At 36.9% G+C, this 24,785-nt stretch overlaps 1 pseudogene; it reads left to right on the forward strand.

Annotated features, from left to right (window-relative positions):
- Window positions 1–7,073: 7,073 nt before the first annotated feature.
- Window positions 7,074–7,681, forward strand: LOC103245868 (small ribosomal subunit protein uS19 pseudogene; annotated as a pseudogene).
- Window positions 7,682–24,785: the final 17,104 nt, after the last annotated feature.

Genomic DNA, 24,785 nt, shown 5'->3' on the forward strand with positions numbered 1-24,785 from the left:
GGCTCAGAGTGAAACCAAGTAGCAGATATCACTTGCCAAATTGCATGCCAAAAGAGTAATAAATGTTATAACATGAGTATAACAGGAGTTAAAAGAAATTAAAGGTTTCTATCTCAGGTAGAGGAGGTTTTTATTCCTTATAACTAAAATCATTTTTATTAGAATTTGACATTATTGAGGGATATTAAGTAACACTAGTACCTAACTGCTTGTGGGGAAAGAAGAATGAGAAATGGTTGGAAAAAAAGGCCAACATTTCAAGCTTTTGTAAACAGTAAACTGGAAAGTATACAGAATGGGAAAGAAAAATCCAGGTGTGATTTCTCACTCTACTAACTTTCAATATATGGCTGTGGCTCTCCAGGGGAGATTGTATTAGTCTGTTCAGGCTGCCATAACAAAATGCCACAGACTGGGGGATTAAATTACTGGTATTTATTTACTTGCACTTCTGGAGGCTAGACATCCATGATCAAGGTGCCTAGTGATTTGGTCCATGGTGAGAGCTCTCTTTATGGTTTGTAGAGAGACATCCTCTTGTTGTGATCTCACATATCCTTTCTTCTAAGAATATGGTGGAGGGAGAGGACAGAGGAGACAGTCGAAGAGGGAGGGAGGGAAAGAGGGAGAGAAAGAGAGAAGGGAGAGAGAGAAGGGAGAGAGAGAAGAGGGAGAGAGAGTCAGATATCTTTCCTCTTATAAGAAGATGAGCCTTGTTGGATTAGAGCTGGACCCTTATGACCTCACTTAACATTCATTACCTCCTTCCTTATAGGCTCTGTATCCAAATGAAGTTACATTGGAGGACAGAGCTTTAACATAGGAATTTTAGGAGAACACAATTTAGTCCATGGAAGAAATGCACTAGCTCTCTTGCACTTAAAGTTATACTACTTTCTCTCCTCCTGTTCTAGACTTAATATTTCTTCTACTAAACAACCCATATCTAAGACCATTTTTGATAATTCCAGGAAAAACTATATTTCCCTTTATTCATGTTGAATAATATTTTCTCATCTAGAAAACAAGAAAGAAAAAGTCACTTTAAAGAAATTATATTAGTATGGCAGTCTAGTATAAAGCTATACCCTAGCATTACTTGGCAAAAACTTTTTCCAAATTCTAAAATTTTCCTTTTTGATAACATCTTTTTATTTGCCACTTCCACTAGCAATACCATAATTTTTGCTCTTTATAACAAGTAATTCATGTAGACAGAACTAAATCATATGAACATTACATTCTGCAAGGGTGCACTTCATAGTGTTGACAATGCTGAGAACTGGTCATTTGATCTCCATATTAATCTAGGAGCACTAGGTCTTTCCCCAACTCCAGAAGGTGCTTCTTCTTGGCACTACTGTTTTTTTCATCTAAGGCTTCTTAAGAGTCTGGGTCTTCCACAGCTAATGGGTTTACTATGGCAGTCCTGCCTCCATTTCTCTCAATCACCATCAGAAAATTCAAGTCATAATCCACCAGATAATGAGATCCCCCTTCTGTGTTAGAGTGTAGGAGGGAAAAAGACAGGTGTATTGGTCCATTTTCACACTGCTGATAAAGACATACCCGAGACCGGGCAATTTACAAAAGAAAGAGGTTTAATTGGACTTACAGTTCCATGTGACTGGAGAAGCCTCACAATCATGGTGAAAGGCAAGAAGTAGCAACTCCCATCTTACATGGATGGCAGCAGGCAAAGAGAGAGCTTGTGCAGGGAGACTCCCGTTTTTCAAAACCATCAGATCTCATGAGACTTATTCACTGTTATGAGAACAGTATTGGAAAGATCTGCCCCCATGATTCAATTAATTCCCACCGGGTCCCTCCCACAACATGTGGGAATTCAAGACGAAATTTAGGTGGGGACATAGCCAATCCATATCATTAGGGATGAATCCATCATTTCCTTGCTACTGTGCCCTTCTCCAAGATACTAAAAACAAAACAAAAAGCACAAAGGACAAGGCTGTAATAAATTTTATAATTAGAAATTGGACCCAACTCACCCATGGATGATGGAAGTCACCCAGAAACATAATCTTTCACAAAGCAAAGGGCACCCCAGATGCTTTTCCCCATCTAGACCTCCCTCAGATTCTCAGGCAGGGCTCTAGACACTCCCTTTTTCACATCTGTCATTGTGAATGATGAGTCTCCTACCACACGGCAATTACCACCCTTTGTCTCAGGAAAGTGTTTTATTTCTTAAATCTTTTAAAACTGTGTGGGAGGGTTCTTGGTATTTTTTTTTTTTCCTATGCTTGACTATTGGAGGTAGGTTACCTTTCAAATCTTTTAAAAAAAATTTTCAGGATCATAGTTTAAACTCATGTTGAAGGAAAAAAACAAAACAAAACAATTTTGCCTGTTAATGGCAGGTTACCAAAAACTCTTGCCCTTGGAGTTAATGGGTACTGATCATCTTTTGAAAAGCATTTGGTTTCTTCAGTTTTCCACCAGGGCACTTACAATGCGAAACACAAAAACTACTCTGGCTTATGAAGGCTGCTTTGTCATCCTTGGGATTGTGTCAAATTAAAGTCTTTCTATTCACTGTCTCCCCCATCCCCACTCCGTGGAGTGGAGGGCAGTGATTGTAATCATCTGCTACATTTTTATAGTAATACCTTACCTATTAAATTACATATCTAATTACATTACATTTACCAACACAAGATTTTATAAAAATTTAACCTAAGGACAAAAAAGAGAACTTATATACTTTATCCTGCACAGACTCAAGCATATGTGCATCAGCAACTCCACAGACAACCTGGTCCCTCCTCACCAAGTGTTATTTGGGTCTCCCTTCTCCAGGAACAATTTCCTGAAACTTCCTTACATGTTGCACTAGACTGCATCCTACCAGTGTGCTGGAATGCTGTCTTTGCATTGCGCCCCACTTATTACTAGGATTACAGATTTCACATCTACCATTAGTCTTTCACTCTAAGCAGGGTCTTTGCCCTCCTCCAGTATGTCTTTGGAAGGCCATCGTGTTCTTCACTATGAACCTCAGGAAAGCTTCTCTGTACCTCAGCTCCCTGTCTGTGTTCATTCTGTTGGCCCATGCTGTTTGCTCTTGGTATCTTTCTATGGTTTCTTTATGCATGTGAAAGTAAGTATCAATATATTCTTAATCTTCATCCTTTAATAGACTAGGTAGTACATAATATGAAAGATTTCCACCCTGCTTTTTCCACCTAATAATACATCTTGGAGACATAAGTGCCCATTTTTGCTTGGAAACTAAATTTAAAAAAAAATCAGAATCTCTACTTGTGCAGTGCCATGGCTCCTGGTAAACACCATAAAACGCTGTTTCCATTTGCTTTACTTTCAATCACTGTGTGTCTCCTAGAATTTGAGTTATAATTATTTTTAATTAAATGTGTGAAATTTTAAATGACTTAAATATAATATAACAAAATTTAAGAACAGAAATATAACCTCATCTAGACATAAGTAGTGATAAAGGAGAAAGAGGCTCAAGGAAATTTCAAGTTAAATCTCCCTCATTTATTGCTACTGAAAATTAAAATCTAAAATTCAAAAATCTAAGTTTGTTACTTTTTCCCCAGAAATAAACACTTTGCCAGAATATAAATGTTCTAATTCACTTGTTGAGAATTTTTGTATGAAAAAGAAATGCGGTTGGGATATGAAATACTTGGCTTTATTAGATATGCATGGCAGTTATACATTGGAAATACTAGTTCATTCTTTTCCTTAGAAAAATAAAACAGTAGCCTGTTTTTCTGATCAGGAGAGTCTTGTTTCTCACTAGCCTTTTGATAACAAAATTATTGATTGAACTAGAAAACTAGGGTCAGAAAACTCAGTTTAATCTGTTAAAATTGTTATAAATATTATGAAAAGATGGCAAAGTACTTAAAGCCAATATCAATGATGCTTTATATATCTTCACTTAGCTATAATAGTTAACTGCAACAGTTCATTTTCATTTAGAATCTCATGTTTAATATAAACATTTCAAAAACTGCCTTTCTTGTAATTTTAACAAACTACCTGAAAGTGCTCTGTTGGAAATAAAATATGTAAGAGGTTTGCTTTATTTTGTTTCTCATGCATTTCTGATTTTATGACATAACACTGTTATCTCCTACCTCAGGATACTACCTGGCCTCAGACATAGAATCCTTTAATTGTTTGAGAGACTTTGAGTAACATTTTACCCTGTAAGATACAGTTGAGTAGACATTTTTCAACCTCTCTTCATACAATCGGTGATTATGTGGTCTTAAGCAATGCATGGAACCTTCTTATTAAAGCACTATGAAACTGCCTGCTGACACACAGGTCCTGATACCTCTTCTCCTAACAGAATTTGACTCTAAAGTCTCTTGGCTTCTGTTTTGCTGTCCTAGGCTTCTTTGAAAACAGACAATAACAACAAAACTTACACTTCCACCTGCCATCTGCTTTCTTTCCTATTAGTAACAAGCGGGAAACAAAACCAAATCTAAATTAGCTAAGATTTGGGGTAAGAAAAACTCTCAGTGAGAAAGTCATTAATGCATATATTCTATGTACAAAATATGCTTCTCCATTTTACTTTGCTTAAAGTAGTGAAGTTCATTGTCTTTCAAGCACTTCAAGCAATTCAAAAGAAGAGCATTACAAACTCAGTCTTCTGTGTTTACATTTAGCATAACAGAGAATTATGAATCATTTCCACTCAGTTGGTATATTTAATTTTCAAAAAATATTATAAAATGAAGTAACTATTAGTATAAAGATACTTTGAGATGACATTTGATTGCAGTACAAGGTAATTTATTTTACTAGAGTACCTTGAACTAATTGCATTTATTTATACATGCGCCATTATAACAAACAATTCATCCTATTATAGTAATTTCACTTTTTCCCCCAAACTTGGGAGATATTCTGCATTTTCCTCTAAATTTTGGTAATGTTTCTTAATTATAAGGGAAATATTTCTTTGCCCTTACACCTCCCTTTTGGGAAAATGCTTTGATCTCTCTAGAAGTTTAATTGCATTTCATGGAATGGCTCCTCTTTGCAATTAGGTCTATACTTGTATGCTTCATGTGTTTTCTTTCATGTTTTTATTCAATCATTTCTGTGGCAAATTTTCTGTCTCACCCATGTTTCCTTTCATCTTAGTTTCTGGTAACAGTAACTTCTGAGTAGCTACATTCTTTCATCTGATAAAGATAGGCTCTCTGATCATCCTTGAAGTATTCTGGCAAGTTTGTTTTCGATTACTTTAATTGTTCTTCCCTTATACAGATAGTTAATGAATAGTTCAAGTTAAGATATTGTCATATCTCTTGTTGGGGCCATTCTACTAGGAAAGTGATCATCACTGATAGGGTAAATATAGTCTTATGTTTCCCTGCTCATTAAATAAAATGGGCTAGTTAAACAGTAGTGGAATTATTTGGCTTACTTTTCTGAAAACAAGAAATAAATTTTTGATCATAGTAAGTGGCAGACATCTGTCCAGATTTATGTCCAAAGAGAGAATATTAAAGTTCTAGCCAAATCATAACCTGCTTCTTGGTTTTCTTTCTAAAATGTTCATTCTGCAGTCTCCCCAAAAATTCAGTATTAGCATTATAGGTCTCTGATACTACGATAGCAAAGGACCAGGTATCTTGAGCAAAAAAGAAAGCAGCCAAGTAAATGGAGTACTGTACACACTGTTTTGTCTGTTATACAAGCAAATCAATTATATTTACAAAGTAAAGTCTAACATTTGGAAATGGGCCAAAAGTTTCATTAGCAACTCTGAATAAAGTTTTAATGGTCCCAAAGATTACCAGTAATGTTGGAGAGTCAATTTGCATCTCAGTTTCTCCATTTATAAAGATAAAAACAAACAAAGAAACCCAACCATAATATCCAATTACCTTAGAGATATATACATTGGCCAAGGTTTCAGAGATGTGCATAAAAAGGGCTTTCCAAGTGTCTGAAATTATCTTATTTAGTAATGCTTTACACCAAATAAATGCTCAATCACTAAAGTACTCAACTGTAGCTAATTTATTCAGTTATTCTTTTATTTATTCACTCATCTCTTCAAAAATATTTGTTAAGCCAGAAATTATACTAAGAAATTATACTTAGCACTGTAGACATATAATTGAACAAGAAATACAAAGTCCAAGCTCTTGGTGTAGCTTATATTCTACTTGAGGATTGAGGGAAACAAATGTAACAGGGTATTTTGATAGTAACTGAGTGGCGGTGCTCTTTAGAGTAAATGGTCCGAGAAGTCCTCTTTAAGAGGGTAAAATTTGGGTCCATTTGAAGCAACAGAGAGTTGTCCAGGCAGAGGAGCATCAAGCAATAAGCCCTGAAGGGGGAAAGAGCTTATTCAGTTTAAAAAAAAAAAAGAAGACCAAGATGGTTTAAGCGTAGTGAATGAGGTAAGACAGTGGTATGAGATGAGGTTTTAGAGGTGCAAAGGGATGTATCACGTCCATCTTAGAAAATACAATAAAGACTTCAGGATTATTCTAACTACAATAGGACACTTCTGTAGAGTTAAGCACGGGTGTCATGATATAATTTGATTGTCTGCTTTGTAGACAATGAATTCTAAGAATACAGAACAGAAACAAAGGCAATGGGTAGAAGACTCCTGCAGTCGTGAGTGGGCAGGGATGTCAGCCATAGAGTTGGTAACCACAGCTTGGATTTATGGTATATTAGAGATGGAGCTTAAAGGCCTCATTCTACCTTAGACTTAAGGAGACATGAGAAAGAAAGAGGAATCAAGATGACATCGAGATTTTCTTGCTTGAACGGCTGGGTAATAGTTGGTGGTGTTTACTCAGATAGGGAGATGCAATTAGGAAGGGCAGAAGGGCAGTGCATCAAGAGTTTAATTTTAACCCTGTTGACTTAAAGCTGCCCGTTAGACACCTAAATGCTGATGTCAAGTAGACAGCTGTATATATGAATATGGCACTCTGGTCAAGGCTGAAAACACACATTTAGCAGTAATAACCACATAGATGGAACTGCAAGTGCAGAAAGGGTCACTCAATACGGGGGAAAAAAAAAAAAAAAAAAAAAGACTGCCCAGAACAGAGTCCCAGGTCTTTCCAAAACATACAGGCTGAAAAGAGGGGAAAGAGCTAAGCAAGGAGACTCAAGTTAGAAAGGAAACAGCGTATCGTAACATAGAACTCACAGAATAAAGTTTCAAGAGAAGGGAAGTGGATGACCGTTTAAAATGCCTATGCGGCAAGATGACAGAGGTAGAGCAGAAGACGTAGACCTTCCGCAAGTTCACTTACCGCGTCGTGGACCTGGACCAGCTGCTGGACTTGTCCTACGGGCAACTCATGCAGCCGTACAGCAGGCTCCAGCAACGGCTGCCGAACCGGGGCCTCGGGCGGAAGCAGCACTCGCTGCTGAGGCGCCTGCGCAAGGCCAAGAAGGCGGTACCGCCCATGGAGAAGCCGGAAGTGGTGAAGACGCACCTGCAGGACATGATCATTCTGCCCGAGATGGTGGGCAGCATGGTGGGCGTCTACAACGGTAAGACCTTCAGCCAGGTGGAGATCAAGCCAGAGATGATGGGCCACTACCTGGGCGAGTTCTCCATCCCCTACAAGCCCGTGAAGCACGGCTGGCCCTGCATCGGTGCCACTCCCGCTTCATCCCCCTCAAATAGTGGCTCAGCTAATAAAAGCACATATATCTCAAAAAACAAACAAACAAAAAACTTCTGAAAGATCAAGGAGATAATTTTCCAAGGTAGAAGTTGTTGGTTTTGATCAAGCTGGTTTATAGGTGTGAATTGGGATGGAAACCTAAGCTGATGAGGAGTAGTTAGGAGAAGCAGGGGCACATTTTTATGCAGCTGCATCTCCACAGTTACTATTAAAGTTCATTAGCATTTTAAGAATTAATTCTTAACCTCGAGATTTTTAATTTGTTTGTTTTGGGGGTATTTATTTGTCAACTATTCCGTTTATGTGCAAAGCACTGTCCTAGACTCTTGGAATTTTTATTAATGAATAAGGCAAGCAAAGATCCTTGCCTTCAGGTACCTTGCCTTCTAGTGGAAGAGACAAACACAAAACAATAAAAACTGTAAATAAGTATGTCACATTGGTGAGAAAAAAATGTGAAATACAGCAGAGTTAAGAAAAAGCCTAAGTCCTGGGGCTGCAATTTAAATAGGGTGGTCATCATAGGCCTCATTAAGATGATGATGTTTGTGCAAAACATTGAAGAAAGTGAGAGTTCAGGTAAGTGGTTACCTGGAGGCAGAGCATTCCAGATAGAAGACATTGCTAGTGCAAAAGTCCTGGGGCAGAGGAATAACAGGGAGGTCACAATGACCCCAACATGAAGTGAACAAGAGGATCAGTGTGCGAAAGAAGGTTATGGGGTCAGCAGGGGCGGCCTTAGGGACTCTTAAAAATTTTGAATGAGATGGAGAACAATGAATTTCAGAATTCTGAGAAGGGAGTGGCATGATCTGTCTTACCTGACAATAAATCAGCCAAGAGATAATGGTGCCTTGGATCAAGGTAAAAGTAGAAGTGACTAGAAATAATGGAGTCTGCAACCATTTCAACAGCGAAACTGATAGGATTCTTTCATACATCAGCTGTTAGGTATAAGGATATTGAACTAAAAAGTCTTGGAGGATACAGCTGCCGACAGTTGAGAGATAAAGTGGCAGGTGAAGTAGGTTTAGGGATTCATGCTACTTGAGATGAGACAGTCCAGTGGAGATGCAGTCTGTTACCTTGCACAGTGACTGTTAAGCATTTTCAGAACCATGATAAATCTATTAATACTATTTGCTCAGCTTTACTTAAAGCCTTTTAGGTAAGTCCCTCAAACATACCAGATCAAGTCTTATGGGGAACATCAGAACAAACAAAACTGTAAATACCCACAAATCTGTAGACCAATCATGGGTGATGCTAATAGAGGGGGCTAACCAGGCATATTAATAGTTTGACTTACCCAGACTAAATGTTATAGAACTTTAAGCCTCATATTTTAGACCCCTAGGGTAGAGCAAAACTCAATTCAGTCTTTTCTTGATAATTTATGCATGAAGTCTACATATTGAGTATTAAAAATGGGATCAAGAGAGATGGTTGTCACCAAACAACACAACAACAATGTTGTCAACAAATGGCGTAACTGGACACAGTATCATATGTTGACAATCAAAAGAAAGATCTCCTTGACCCAGTTTATCTTTGGCAAATATCTGTATATGTGTCTCTCATAAACTATGACAAGGGCAAAGAGATAATGACAGGCACAGTCAATCCTTCAGAAAACTACTAGTTTTAAAAACAAACAGGAAAATGGGCAATAACTATACCTCTGATATGAAATATCCGATGCAATTAATGATTGCCATTACATGTTCCCTATTAGCCTGACTTGCATCAGCACAAGGAAAAGTTCAGGGTCTAAGAGCTAATCAGGAAAAATATCACTAAGCTTTGAGGCCAGTTAATTAACAGTAAAGTCGTATTTTTCACGGATTAAGTCAGGCTCTTTTGACCTCATTTAATTGCTGCTTTTAAAGACCACTAGAATAGTACTCTCGCATACAAAAAAAATATTGAGATTCATCTGTTCTCTTGAGGTGTGATGAGACCAGAACTTTAAAACACTGGGGTGGAAGTGTAAATTGGCATAATCTTTGTGGAAAGCAATACATACGGTGTGTTATGTGGCAATACATTATTACCGTGTAATAATACATATGTGGCAATACATATTTAGTGGCATAGAAATGTTGGTGCCAATTTTATGCCAATAAGTTTGGCATAAAAACTTTTACCAAACTTATAATATTTGTCCTATGGAAATGTGGATAATGATTAACATATAAGTGTGTTTATCACAGCATTATTTATAACAGTAAAAACTTGGAACCCTAAAGGCCGAAAATTAAAGAAGTCTTCAAATAAATTATAATACATTGGCATATTACATAACACTAAAAAAGGAAAATACAGAAAATGAATGACATAAGAAGATCTTCATGATTTAAAGTTCATTGAAGCAGCATGTGAAAGTTTGAATATGGATTATATATAAATATTTATCCATACTTCGTAGACATACAGAAATGAAATACAGAAATAGTAATTATTTCTGCGTTGTAAATAATGGGTTCTGATTAATTTTGCCAATTTTCTTGATTTTCCATGTTTCTTTTAGTAATCTCCATGTAATTATTTTATAAACATAAACATAATACCCACCTGTTCTTTAGCAAACAAAGTTGTAAGCCTTTCAGTTTAGTTTTTCTACATCTTCAGTTTTTGGTCACTTTAGAAAAAAAAATAAATCTGTTTGTACTTTCTGTTTTCTTATTAACCTAGTACTCATGAGGAAAAATAAGTTTAATTCTTATGAATACATTTCATAGTAATTCTTGGGCTAGATATTGTTATAGCTTATGGTCCATTCCAGGGAGCGAATTTAGATGCTAAAACTTGTGGATGTTTTGTTTTAAATTTATTTGACCTGGAAATTAAAGAAAGTTTTCTATTTTCATCCTATAAAATAAATAACCTTAATTGCTCATAGCAAATAAAAATATTTAATTTTGGATATATTTCACATATTTTGTATGTAATATATTTTGAACAAAAATACACTTATTTTCTTTATGAGAATAATAACAATTATAATTTTCTGAAATATAGAAAGAAAACATTTATCTTTTTGGTATCAATATTGAATCACTGTGATTCTTGTCTCCACTACGAAATATATGACATAATTTCTCACAAACATGATAACTAAAAGGCTAATAAAACTTTAATTTTGAAATAAGTGAAGGTGCAGCCAGGTTCAGCCATGAGGCTCTGAAATACTTTTTGCTTATTAGGATAATATCAAATTGTCGGAATCTGTCACCAATTCTACTGAGAAGCAAATACAACTACCTGTTGACAGATGGAGCTGTGCTGATAAAATCTATCACATAGATATTTCTGCATGTTTCTGAAGAAAAAAGATGTTGTCATTTTTAATAAGCATTTAAATAAGGGTAATTTTTCATTTCAAACAATAAAAGCATTTCTTAAATAATGTAAATAAAGGAATATCTTAGCAAATACAAAATAGCCTCCATCTGAGAGAACTAATTTATATTTAGAATAGTACCTATATTTATTTCCACTTTTCATAATTAGCACTTAAATAGAGCCAAATATTTTAATGACCAATGACTATGATGTCCTTATATTGAACATTTCCATTCCTCTTCCTAAAATGCAAATTATGTATTGATTTTTAAGGGGCTGAATGCCTTAAAAATCTCTACTTAGTACAGTATTTTAAAATGCTGAAAGCACAACTTAATCAAAAATTGCCCACACAAAGAACTAACATTTATTAACTGATTTGACCTTAAGCTTATTAGCATTGCTGGCAATAATTAATCCATCTGCTAAGACAGCAATTCTTACACCTATACACATGATTCTGATCCATATCAATCCTGACAGAGTCATGTCTCTTTCAATGTGATCTTCAAAATCATCTGAGAGAGCTTGAATACATTCACATTTCTGGGCCCCACGTTGTACCTACTGAATTAGAATCTCTGAAAGTGAAGCTCTGGGAATCAATTTTCTCATGCCCCTCAGGTGATAACACAATATATAGACATTAAACTGAACAAAATACAGTAGGCCAGTATTTGCATATGCTTTGTAAGAAATGAATAAACTGTAATTTTCAAATGCTGGTAAATTATTTTAAGCCTACCTACCTTTCTATGGTGACTTTTTAAAGAAGACTTTATTTTCTCAGAGCAGTTTTAGGTTCACCACAAAACTGAGAGAAAGACACAGAGATTTCCCATATGTCCCTTGCCCTGAAACATGTATAGCCTCCTCTATTATCAACATCCCCCATCCAAAGTGGTACATATATTAACAATTGATGAACCTACGTTGAAATGTCATTATCACCCAAAGTCCATAGTTGATATGGGGCTTTAATCTAGGTGTTATACATGTGTGTGGCAAATGAATAGTGACATGTATCTACCATTACAGTATCACACAGAGTATTTTCACTACCTTAAGAATCCTCTGTGCTTTACCTATTCATTCCTCCTTCCCCCCTCACCACTGGCAACCACTGATCTTTTTCCTGTCTCCATGGTTTTGCATTTTTCAGAATGTCACGTACTTCAAATCCTACAGTAAGTAGCCTTTTCATATTGGCTTCTTTTACTCACTAATATACATTTAAGGTTCCTCCATATATTTTCATGACTCAATAGCTCAAGCTTGTTAGCTTCTTTTTAGCGCTAAATAGTAGTCCATTGTCCCCACCAGTTGACAATATACCCATGTAACCAAAAAGCACACATAACCCCTGAATCTGAAATAAAATTTTAAAAAATAATAATTAAAAAAATCCATTGTCTAGAGGTACCACAGTTAATCCATTCATCCATTGAAGAACATCTTGGTTGCTTCCAAATTTTGCAACTCTAAAGCTGCTATAAACATTCATGTGGAAGTTTTATGTAGATATATATTTACTTTTATTTTGACTATTTATAACATCTATGGATAAAATGTGTTTTCAATAATTTTACTACTACTACTAGTTCTAATTACCCAATAATAAGTTTTCAAATATCTTGAGATCTTGAGATACAGAAACACAATCTGCCTCCCTTCCATGGGCAGATGCATTTTCAGAAGATACCATATGGGTTGGTAATGAATAAGATGCCTTTGGTGATTCTGAGTCCACTCTTCCTCAAAAGAATTCCGCAGACTCTGGCTGGTCTCAGACATTCAGCATTGCTGAGGACACCTTTTTCTGGCATAATATCTTTGTGACTGTGCCCAGGTGCCATATTCACTAAGGCTATAAGATATTAGAACAAGGAAGGGCTAGGAAAATATTAAGGATGCATGTTCTCTTGCATGGATGTGAATGGTTTTCTGGGCATGTAATCTCTCTATTCATTTTCCCATTTCCTCAAGATTATGCTAAATTGAGTAAACAAAAGTGAAAGGAAAGAAACACTCTCTTAAACATTCCAAAACTGAGAAAAAATTATTTTGAAGGTGATAGTGAAGAGGGTATTTTAGAAAACCAGTACATCTCTGTACGTTTGCATTCCTATGACCAATTTTAACTTAGAAGTTCCAATATGCCAGGATCAATCTTTATTGGTATGGTATTTAATCCTAACCACCTAAGGCAAGCATTTAATAGGTATGTTTCAAATCAGAATACCACTAAGCACTATTTTGTACTATGACTTAACATTCCTTATAGTTCAAAATCACTATTTTTCTATAGAAACTTGGGATATAGCACATCTCTACATTCATAAAGTATATAAATGGTTTCTTCTCGCACACCACTCTTCAATTTTCCTTTGGAAAATTTGATGCTCATATTTTCATGCAAGCATTATTTACTTTTTGATTGAAAACACAAAGTCATTTCTATTTATGAACACTTTCTTGTAATAAAACCTGGCATTTCTCATCACTACCATTTGCAGTCTACTTTTATAAAATTTAATGCATGTCAAGAATGTGCATGGTCTGTAAAATAAAAAGACAAAGAAGGAAACTTCTATATATCAGTAAGTGTCATAAATGGGCTTATCAAGGAAAGAATTCTCATAATCTAGACCTAGCTTGTAGAATATGGTAGCTGTTAACAACATGTGGCTATTGAGCACTTGAAATGTTCAAATTATAATGAACTCTAAGTGTAAAATACACACGACTTTGAAGACATGTAAAAATTGATAAAATACCATGTTAACAATGTTTTGTATTGATTACAAGATGAAATGATAATATTTTGGATACGATGGTTTAAATAAAATATGCTGTTAAATTGATTTCACTTGATTTTTATGTTTTTAAAATGTTCTTACTTTTTTCATGACATGGTTACTAGAAAATTTAAAATTAGATATGTGACTCACAATCTATTTCTATTGGAAAGCACTGATCCAGATTAATAAATGTACTGCCATTGTTCCATGTAGTAATTAGTATTGGGAATATTGGAGATTTTGATATTGTTTGGTAGAGTGGGAGGGTTTCTATAAAAACTCTCCTATCCACCGGTTTTAGGTGGATTAGCTGGCCTAATTAAATCTAAGCTGTTAAAAGAGCCCCAGAAGGAGGGGGAAGGAAATGTGGACTCCAACAAGCTTTCCAAGTCCTCAAGTCACACACTCCTGGTTGACTGGTCTGCTTAGCCAAGCTAAAACTGGTCTGTTTGTCATGTTGGGCACGTTAATTGGAGAGCAGATTAATTTGCAAGAATGAGTTAGTGCCCTTTAAAAGGTGATTTGAAATTCAAAATGATGGAAATGGAATAAAAGCATGCTTGTCTGATCGTTCCTCAGAGTCCATCTTGAAATCCCTACCATTTTTCTGTTTCCATTGTTAGAATTCAAGTACAGGATAGACTGTGTAAGGGATTCCCAAACATTACGCTCTACACCTTAGTACCAATAATTACCCTTCTGTGAAAGACAGAAGGGGAATTTTTGTTATGAGACACATGGGGATTATAAGTGAAAATAAAATCTGCAGGTTTAGTCAGTTTTCCACTTATGCAAATGAGACATAAATATCACTGCAATACCATCAAATATATTTGTGACTGAATGGAGGAATTTTTGCCTGTAGTGAACTAGATGCTTACAAGGAATTTGAGAAAGCATCATCACATCTAATATAGCTCTACCACAGTCTAATATAAGACTAATAAGAACTTACATTTATGCCCACTTTATAGTTATGGATAACTTTATGTCCATTATAAACATTTAATCCTTACAAATAAGAATGACATTATAATTTCCATTTTGAAAACAAAAAAATAAATGCTCAGAAAAGTGAAGTTAATCATCCAGCCACTTGCAGTTGAATTTTCCGACTGTACCTCTTTCTATGTCACAGCGAGGACGCAAACACTGTATTGCCAGCCCAAAGACCAAACTTGGAGCTTTTAGGCAAGGCCTGGTAAATATGAATGATATAAAGGAAAAAGTGGGTGTGACTCTGCTATGGAAAACAGTGTATTTATTTTTTATTTTTATTTATTTATTTATTTCGAGACAGAGTCTCGCTCTGTCACCCAGGCTGGAGTGCAGTGGCACCATCTTGGCTCACGGCAAGCTCTGCCTCCCGGGTTCATGCCATTCTCCTGCCTCAGCCTCCCGAGTAGCTGGGACTACAGGTGCCCACCACCACGCCCGGCTAATTTTTTGTATTTTTAGTAGAGACAGGGTTTCACTGTGTTAGCCTGGATGGTCTCGATCTGCTGACCTCATGATCCACCCGCCTTGGCCTCCCAAAGTGCTGGGATTACAGGCGTGAGCCACCGCGCCCGGCCACAATAATGTATTTAAATAATGTATCCTTAATTTTGGAATTTACAGAATATGAACTTGGAGAGTTTTTCATTTTTTTAGGTGTCATGCATATACTTCTCATTATATGGTGTAACAAAACCACATCTTACTATCATTTGATAAAGCAATCTGTGTCAATTTTAATTCCCTAACCTGAGATCTTTGGCCCAAAGGAGGTAATAACACAAGAGCAAGAACTCCAAGTAATCATTTTTCATTACTAATTTATCAGAAGTCCTCACACAAAATATATAAAATGGCACAATCTTAGAAGGGCTTAATAATACTGAATGAAAGAAACTTTTACAACTAAACCAAATAATTAATTATGGAGTTCATTTGTGGAGAGATTTAGGTTTCCTACAGACATACTAGATTCTATACAGATGCAAAAAAGAAAAAGCCTTAAGTAATAAGTAGGAGTTTTGTAAAAAGGGAAGTAAACTACAAGTTTACCGAAGCTAATTGATACCTTTCTGTAAATCCATTTTTATCATAGCTTTAAGTGGCTAACAAGGTGAAACCCTATCTCTACTAAAAATGCAAAAAATTAGCCAGGCGTGGTGGCGGGCACCTGTAGTCCCAGCTACTCGGGAGGCTGAGGCAGGAGAATGGCATGAACCCAGAGGCGGAGCTTGCAGTGAGCCGAGATCGCGGCACTGCACTCAAGCCTGGGCAACAGACCAAGATTCCATCTCTAAAATAAAATAAAATAAAATAGAATAAAATAGAATAAAATAGAATAAAATAAAATAAATAAAATAAAAGAAATCAAATTCAGCACCACTTCTTAAATATTGTCTTTAATAAAGAAAATTAAAAACTAATCAAAGTCAAGTTATAAACAACCTAGATAAAGTCCACACACTCAAAGTATGTACTGGCCTTAACATACCTGGATTCAAATCCAACAGGATGACCTTGTCTTTGGTCACTCAGCTGTTAATATATTCTGTATCCTGTGGCTATTCAGCTATAGCTTATTGAATGAAATAACGAACAGCTGAAAGAAGAAATGAATGGCTGAAAGGTATACTTGTGTGTACATGTACTTACAGTTGTTTTTCTACACAACATTGATAGTTGCAGGGCTCCATCCACATGTTTGCACTGAACCTTCTCTACAATAGGCTGCTGGCATTCAGCAAGTTTTATCAGCACTGTCAGTCTAAACAAACAGAAAGACCCATTTCCCAAAGTTGAAAACCATCAGTATCAGAAAGAAAATGGACCCTTCATAATCCAAAGAGATAACATTGGGTTTAATAATGCTTCATCCCCATACCCCTATGTTTAGTTAACATGCCTTCTTGCCAGTTTGTCAGACATCATGCCATAATACAGTGGCCTTGGACTCATAAATACTTGGCAATATAGCTCAGAATATGAGCCATACAGATGGCTTGATTTTATATATATTTAATAATTTTATTAAATATTGAATGTATACCAAAGAATATTTATAAGATATATTTAAAAATTTATAAAACTCACACTTGGGCATTCCAGATGATGAAGACAGAGTAAAATGCTCTTCCTCTTTTAGATCCATGAAGTACAGGAATTTGAGATTGAGCCAGAATGAAAGAATGCATCTGTTAAAGCAATAGTTGACCAACATGTCTGGGGACTTCTGGTCCAATTTCTGGCTTAGTTCCACTCAACACATGAAACAGAATGGGTTGGAACACAAAGTGGGCCCAATTTCACTATGAGTAAGCTATAGCCACAGGGCACACAATTTAGAATGTTGAATGCCACCATCCTCCCTTACTTGTGTCATTTAACACATGGATGTTATGCTTACTAGCTGCAGGCAGGCTTTGCACTGCACTTCGTGCCCAGAAGCCTCAGTCTCATCCTAATCCATTCCTCTCTGATTTCTGGCATGAAGAGGTAGGGAATAAGGAGAGGTAGACCACTCTCCAATAAACGATTTGCATTTTTTTTGTATAGTATCAGAATTATTCTACTATTATTTCCTACTTCAAAGCATTTCAGATTGATAGCATGTTTTATCAATTTTTATTTACAGTGAAGTTTGTAATTTTGGAAAATAAACATTAAAAAAGGCAAAATTTGTGGCTTTATCCTTTTATTTATCATGCATATTAAATATACTCAATGCTTACTAGCCTTTGGGCACATTAACACATATGCCAGAGAGAAAGACAGACTCTGCCACCACAGTTTACGCTTTGGTAGACAATAAAAAACCAAATCATAGTCATAGACCTCTCCTAGGAACTTTTGCTTACTTCTTTCTGTCCATCAGTATGTGAATTTCCATAATATTAGCTCCATAATATTAGTAGCAAGTTGTAGCTCCCTGAGAAGAGGGGCCCCTATTGTTCCTCCAGGTGGAGATGATGAAACAGGATCCTTCTGAGGAATATAATTCTGGAAGAGGAGTCAGTGGCCCCAGGATACCTGACACAGATAGCCTAGCTGTAAGTAGTGTATGTCAGATGCAAGGACACTTGCAAGTTTAGCCAGTTTGCTGTTGAGGGATAGGTTTGGGGAAAATGTACCTTCTCAAAAAAGACTCTCCTGACTCTAATAATTTATCGAATCAAATATGCCATCAATTGTAAAATGCACTACCAAATTAAAAGCAGATAAATAGCAATTTTCTAAAACAAATATTAAAAAGAAAAACTATAAATCGGACCAACTCTTGAGTTTTAGAGTTGAATATCTAGTCCTTTATATTATGTTCCATAATAATTCAATTAATTTTACATATTGTAACCATTTCTGTATTTCTTTACTTCTTTTTCTGTATGCCAAGATAAACAAGTATATATTTGGGAACTACAAAATATTTGAAAATGGGTTCTATATGTACAATATTTTCCAAATATCATATTTTAAAACTTTTTAAGCAATCCGTAACCAGGTAAGTAGGTTAGTTTTCTTGATAATAGTTCCAATTTGGCAAATATTATTGAATTTAAAAATAATATGAGGTAGAAGTAACAACATATTTTTCAGTATCCAGTTGGTGTCAAGCACCAACAAGTAAAAACTCTATCTACAATGTTCTGAGTTTAAAGTAGTTCTTGAAATACATTGGCAAACGAGACAGAAATTCTCTCTCCTTTAAAAGTCATGATATTTTCTTAAAAAAAAAATTCAGTGGACAAGATGGCCAACTAGAAGCAGCGGCGATTGGAGGCTCCCATCAATAAGATCCAAAACAGCATGTGAATCCTGCACCAGCAGCTGAGGTATCCAGATTTTGTCATTAGAACTGACTCGGTGGCTGGCATGACTCATGGAGAGGAAGGAAGAGCAATGTGGTGTGGCGGCCCACCTGAGAGCCACACGGGACACGGAGCCCCCGACCCAGCCAAGGGAGAAATCTGGGCAGCCCAGATGAGCAGGTTCCCCCACCAGCATAGCCCATGCCCTCCAGCAAGGGACAGCCAAAATGCCTCATTAAATGAGTCCTACTTCCTGTGCCATCCAACTGGGTGAGGTCCCACCAACAGGGGTTGTCAAACATCCTATACAGTATCATTCCTAGTGGCATCAGTTTGGTGCTCTTCAAGACCAGAGATGCCAAGGGAAGGAGCAGGCAGCCATCTTTGCTGTTCTCCAGCCTCCTCGAGTGACAACTCCAGATGAGTAAGGCCTGAGGTGAACCTCCAGCAAACCACAGCAGCCCTACAGAAGAGAGATCTGACTATTGAAAGAAAAACAAACAAACAGAAAGCAACAACAACAGCATCAACAACAAAAAAAGTCCCCATGAAAGCCTCGTCAAAGGGTCAGCAGCCTGAAAGAGCAAAAGTAGACAAACCCATGAAGATGAGAAAGCATCAACAACAGCAATGAGAAAAAAACATTGAAAACCCAAAAGGCCAGAGTGCCTCTTCTCCTCTAGATGTTCAAAATACCACTCCAGCAAGTGCACAGAACTGGACAGAGATGAGATGGACAAATTGACAGAAGGTCAATTCAGAAGTGGGTAATAACAAACTGTGCTGAGGTAAAGGAGCATGTTTTAACCCAATGCAAAGAAGCTAGTAACCTTGATAAAAGGTTAGAGGAGCTGTGAACTAAAATAACTAGATTAAAGAGGAACATAAATGACCTGATGGAGCTGAAAAATGCAGCATGAGAACTTTGTGAAGCATACACAAATATCAGTAGCTGAATTGATCAAGCCCAAGAAAGAATATCAGAGATGGAAGACTATATTGCTGAAATAAGGCAGGCAGACAAGATTAGAGAAAAAAGAATGAAAAGGTATGAACAAAACCTCCAAGAAATATGGGACTATGTAAAAAGACTGAACCTACAACTGACTGGAGTACCTGAAAGAGATGGAGAGAATGGAAACCATTTGGAAAATACACTTCAGGGTATTATCCAGGAGACCTCCCCAGCCTAGCAAGACAGGCCAACATTCAAATTCAGGAAATAGAGAACCCCAGTAAGATACTCCATGAGAAGACCAACCTGAAGAAACATAATCATCAGGTTCTCCAAGGTTAAAATGAAGAAAAAATGTTAAGGGCAGCCAGAGAGAAAAGCCATATCACCTACAAAGGGAAGCCCATCAGACTAACAGCAGATTTCTCAGGAGGAACCCTACAAGCCAGAAGAGAATGGGGGACAATATTCAACATTCTTAAAAAAAAAAATAAAAAAAAAAAAGAATTTTCAACCCAGAATTTCATATCCAGCCAAACTAAGCCCTTTTCAGACAAGCAAATCCTGAGGGAATTCGTCACCAGCAATCCTGCCTTACAAGAACTCCTGAAGGAAGCACTAAATATGGAAAGAAAAAACCAGTTCTAGCTACTGCAAAACACATGAAAATATGTAGACCAATGACACTATGAAGAAATGGGATCAACTAGTATGCAAAATAACCAGCTAGCATCATGATGTCAGGGTCAAATTCACACATAACAATATTAACTATATATGTAAATGGGCTAAATGCCCCCAATAACAGACACAGACTGGCCAATTGGATAAAGAGTCAAGAACCATTGGTGTGCTGCATTCAAGAGACACATCTCATGTGTAAAAACATACATAAGCTCAAGATAAAGGGATGAAGGAAAATTTACCAAGCAAATGGAAAGCAGAAAAAATCAGGGGTTGCAATCCTAGTCTCTGGCAAAACAGACTCGAAACCAACAAAGATCAAAACATACTACAAAGAAGGGTATTACATAATGGTAAAGGGATAAATGCAACAAGAAGAGCTAACTATCCTAAATATATATGCACCCAATACAGGAGCACCCACTTCATCAAACAAGTCCATAGAGACTTACAAAAAGACTTGGACTTCCACACAATAATAGTGGGAGACTTTAACACCCTACTGTTAATATTAAACAGATGAATGAGACCGAAAATTAACAAGAATATTCAGGACTTGAACTCAGCTCTGGATCAAGTTTACCTTATAGATATCCACATCACTTTCTACCCCAAAACAACAGAATATACATTCTTCTCAGTGTCCCATGGCACTTACTGTAAAATAGACCATATATTTGGAAGTAAAACACTCATCAGCAAATGCAAAAGAACTGAAATCAAACAAACAGTCTCTCAGACCACAGTGCAATCAAATTAGAACTCAGGACTAAGAAACACTCAAAACCACACAACTACATGGAAATTTAACAACCTGCTCCTGAATGACTCCTGGGTAAACAATGAAGACAGAAATCAACAAGTTCTCTGAAACCAGTGAGAACAAAGAGACAGCATACCAGAATCTCTGGGATGCAGCCAAAGCAGTATTAAGAGGAAAATTTATAGTACTAAATGCCCACATCAGAAAGCTAGAAATATCGCAAATCAATACCCTAACATCACAATTAAAAAAAAATCAAAGAAGCAAGAGCAAACAATTCCAAAAGCAGGCAGAAGACAAGAAATAACTAAAATCAGAGTGGAGCTGATGGAGATAGAGACACGAAAAAATCCTTCAAAAATCAATAAATCCAGGAGCTGGGTTTTTTTTTTTTTTAATTAATAAAAAAGACTACTGGCTAGAATAATAAAGAAGAAAAGAGAGAAGAATCAAATAGGATAAAAAATGATAAAGAGGATATCACCACTGACTCCACAGAAAAAGAAACTACCACCAGAGAATACTATAAACACCTCTACGTAAATAAACTAGAAAATCTAGAAGAAATGGATAAATTCCTGGACACATACACCCTCCCAAGACTAAATCAGGAAGAAGTCAAATCCCTGGATAGACCAATAACAAGTTCTGAAATTGAGGCAGTAATGAGAAGGCTATCAACCAATAAAGCCCAGGACCAGGCAGATTCACAGCCAAATTCTACCAGAGGCACAAAAAGGAGCTGGCACCATTCTTTCAGAAGTTATTCCAAACCATTGAAAAGGAGGGACTCCTCCCTAATTCATTTTATGAGGCCAGCATCATCCTAATGCCAAAACCTGGCAGAGACACCACAAAAAAGAAGGAAAACTTCAGGCTAATATACTTGATGAACATTGATGCAAAAATCCTCAATAAAATACTGGCAAACCAAATCTAGCAACACATCAAAAAGCTTATCCACCAAGATCAAGTTGGCTTCATCTTTGGGATGCAAGACTGGTCCAACATATGCAAATCAATAAACGTAATCTCACACCAATCTGAATGGCTACTATTAAAATAATTTTAGTTATAGGCAAGGCTATGGAGAATAGAGAATACTTATACCCTGTTGGTGGGAATGTAAATTAGTTTGGCCACTGTGGAAAACAGTTCAGAGATTTCTCAAAGAAATTAACCCAGCAATCCCATTATTGCAATGTATACCCAAAACAAAACAAATTATTCCACCAAAAGACTTCTGCACTCACATGTTCACCACAGCACTCTTCACAATAGCAAAGGCATGGAATCAACCCAGGTGCCCCTCAATGGTGGATCGAATAAAGAAAATGGGATACATATACACTGTGGAATCCTAAGCAGCCATAAAAAGTATGAAATTATGTCTTTTACAATAACATGGATGGATCTGGAGGCCATGATCCCTAGCAAATTAATGCAGGAACAGAAAACCAAATACCACATATTCTCACTTATAAGTGGGAACTAAAGTTGGGTACTTATGGACACACACATGGCAACAGGAGACACTGAGGACAACTAGAGCAGGGAAAATAAAGGCGTTGTGGGTTGAAAAACTGCCTACTGGATACCATGCTAACTACCTGGGTGATGAGACTCATACCCTAAACCTAAGCATCACAGAGTATATCCATGTAAAAAAATCTGCACATGTACTCCCTGTATCTAAAATAAAACTTGAATATTTTTATATGTTTTAATTATTAAGTTCCGGATACATGTGCAGAATGTGCAGGTTTGTTACATGGGTATATGTGTGCTATGGTGGTTTGCTGCACCTATCAACCTATCACCTAGGTTTTAAGCCTCACATGCGTTAGTTATTTGTCTTGATGCTCTCCCTCCCCTTACCAACCCCCACCTGATAGTCCCCAGTGTGTGTGTGCCCCTCCTTGCATTCACGTGTTCTCATTGTCAAACTCCCATTTATGAGTGAAAACATGCAGAGTTTGGTTTTCTGCTTCTGTGCTGGTTTGCTGAGGATGATGATTTCCAGCTTCATCCATGTCCCTGCAAAGGACATGATCTCATTCCTTTTTGTGGCTGCATAGTATTTCATGGTGTATATGTGCCACATTTTCTTTATCCAGTCTGTCATTGATAGGCATTTGGGTTTGTTCCATGTCTTTACTATTGTGAATAGTGCTGCAATAAACATACATGTGCATGAATCTTTATAACATAAGGATTTATATTCCTTTGAGTATATACCCAAAAATGGGACGGCTGGGTCAAATAAATGGTATCTCTGGTTCTAAATCCTTGAGGAATCATCACGCTGTCTTCCACGATGGTTGAACTAACTTACATTCCCACCAACAATTTAAGAGTTCCTATTTCTCCAAAGCCTCTCCAGGAGGTGTTGTTTCTTGACTTTTTAATAAGTGCCATTCTGCCTGGCATGAGACGGTATCTCATTGTGGTTCTGACTTGCATTTCTCTAACAATCAGTGATGGTGAGCTTCTTTTTCATATGTTTTTTGGCCACATAAATCTCTGATAATAGCTTCTTTTGCTGTGCAGAAGCTGTTTAGCTTAATTAGATCTCCTGTGTCAATTTAAGCTTTTGTTGCAATTGTTTTTGGTGATTTCATCATAAATTGTTTGCCTATGTCCTGAATCATATTGCCTAGGTTTTCTTCTAGGATTTTTATGGTTTTAGGCTTTACATTTAAGTCTTTAATCCATCTTGAGTTAATATTTGTGTAAGGTGTAAGGAAGGGGTCCAGTTTCAGTTTTCTGCATATGGCTAGCCAGTTTTCCCAGCACCATTTATTAAATAGGGAATCCTTTCACCATTTCTTGTTTTTGTCTGGTTTGTTGAAGATCAGATGGTTGTAGATGTGTGGTGTTATTTCTGCAGTCTCTCTTCTGTTCCATTGGTCTATATGTCTGTTTTGGTACCAGTACCATGCTGTTTTGGTTACTGTAGGCTTGTAGTATAGTTTGAAGTCAGTGAGCTCTGAGGAAGAGTGGGACATGCTTCCTGGTGCTATACCTGGGTAGCTCGTCCTCTGGGTGTGTATGCTATTTCTCCCAGCCTTTGCTAGCCATCTGGATGTGGCAGTTTCTTCTGACCCAAGCTCACACACCCCTGCCACTACTTGGAGACAAAAATCTCTATCATAGCAGGTTGGTTCATGTTGTGACAGTGCTGATTCACTTGGCTGCTTTTGCTTTCTAGCCTTCCAATGATTCCTCCTAGGCCACATCCTGATTTCAGTATCCAACAACTCTAATCCTATTGCTTCAATCTTATCGCTTGCCATCCTCCAGAATTTTTAAGAGTTTTCTTATTTATTTATTTATTTTTGGAAACAGGGTTTCACTTTGTTGCCCAGGCTGGAGTGCAGTGGTGCTACCATGGCTCACTGCAGCCTCAACTTCCTGAGCTCAAGTGATCCTTGCACCTCAGCCTTCCACATAATTGGGACCACAGGTGCGTGCCATCACACCTGTCTAAATGTTGTATTTTTCGTAGAGACAGAGTTTTACCATGTTGCCCAGATTGGTCTCCAGCTCCTGTGCTGAAGCCATCTGCCCACCTTGGCCTCCCAAAGTCCTGAGAGTATAGGTTTGAACCACCATACTTGGTCTTCTAAGAATTTTCTACTTGTGAATTCCCTTTTCTAACTTTTAGTTTCTATGCATGATTTATTTATTTGTTTAATTACTAATATATGTCATTCTTACAGACTTTATGTAGAGAGGGCCAACCTAGCTCATGCT

Source organism: Chlorocebus sabaeus, chromosome 26 (assembly GCF_047675955.1).
Source record: "Chlorocebus sabaeus isolate Y175 chromosome 26, mChlSab1.0.hap1, whole genome shotgun sequence".
In the NCBI taxonomy this organism is placed as follows: Eukaryota; Metazoa; Chordata; class Mammalia; order Primates; family Cercopithecidae; genus Chlorocebus; species Chlorocebus sabaeus.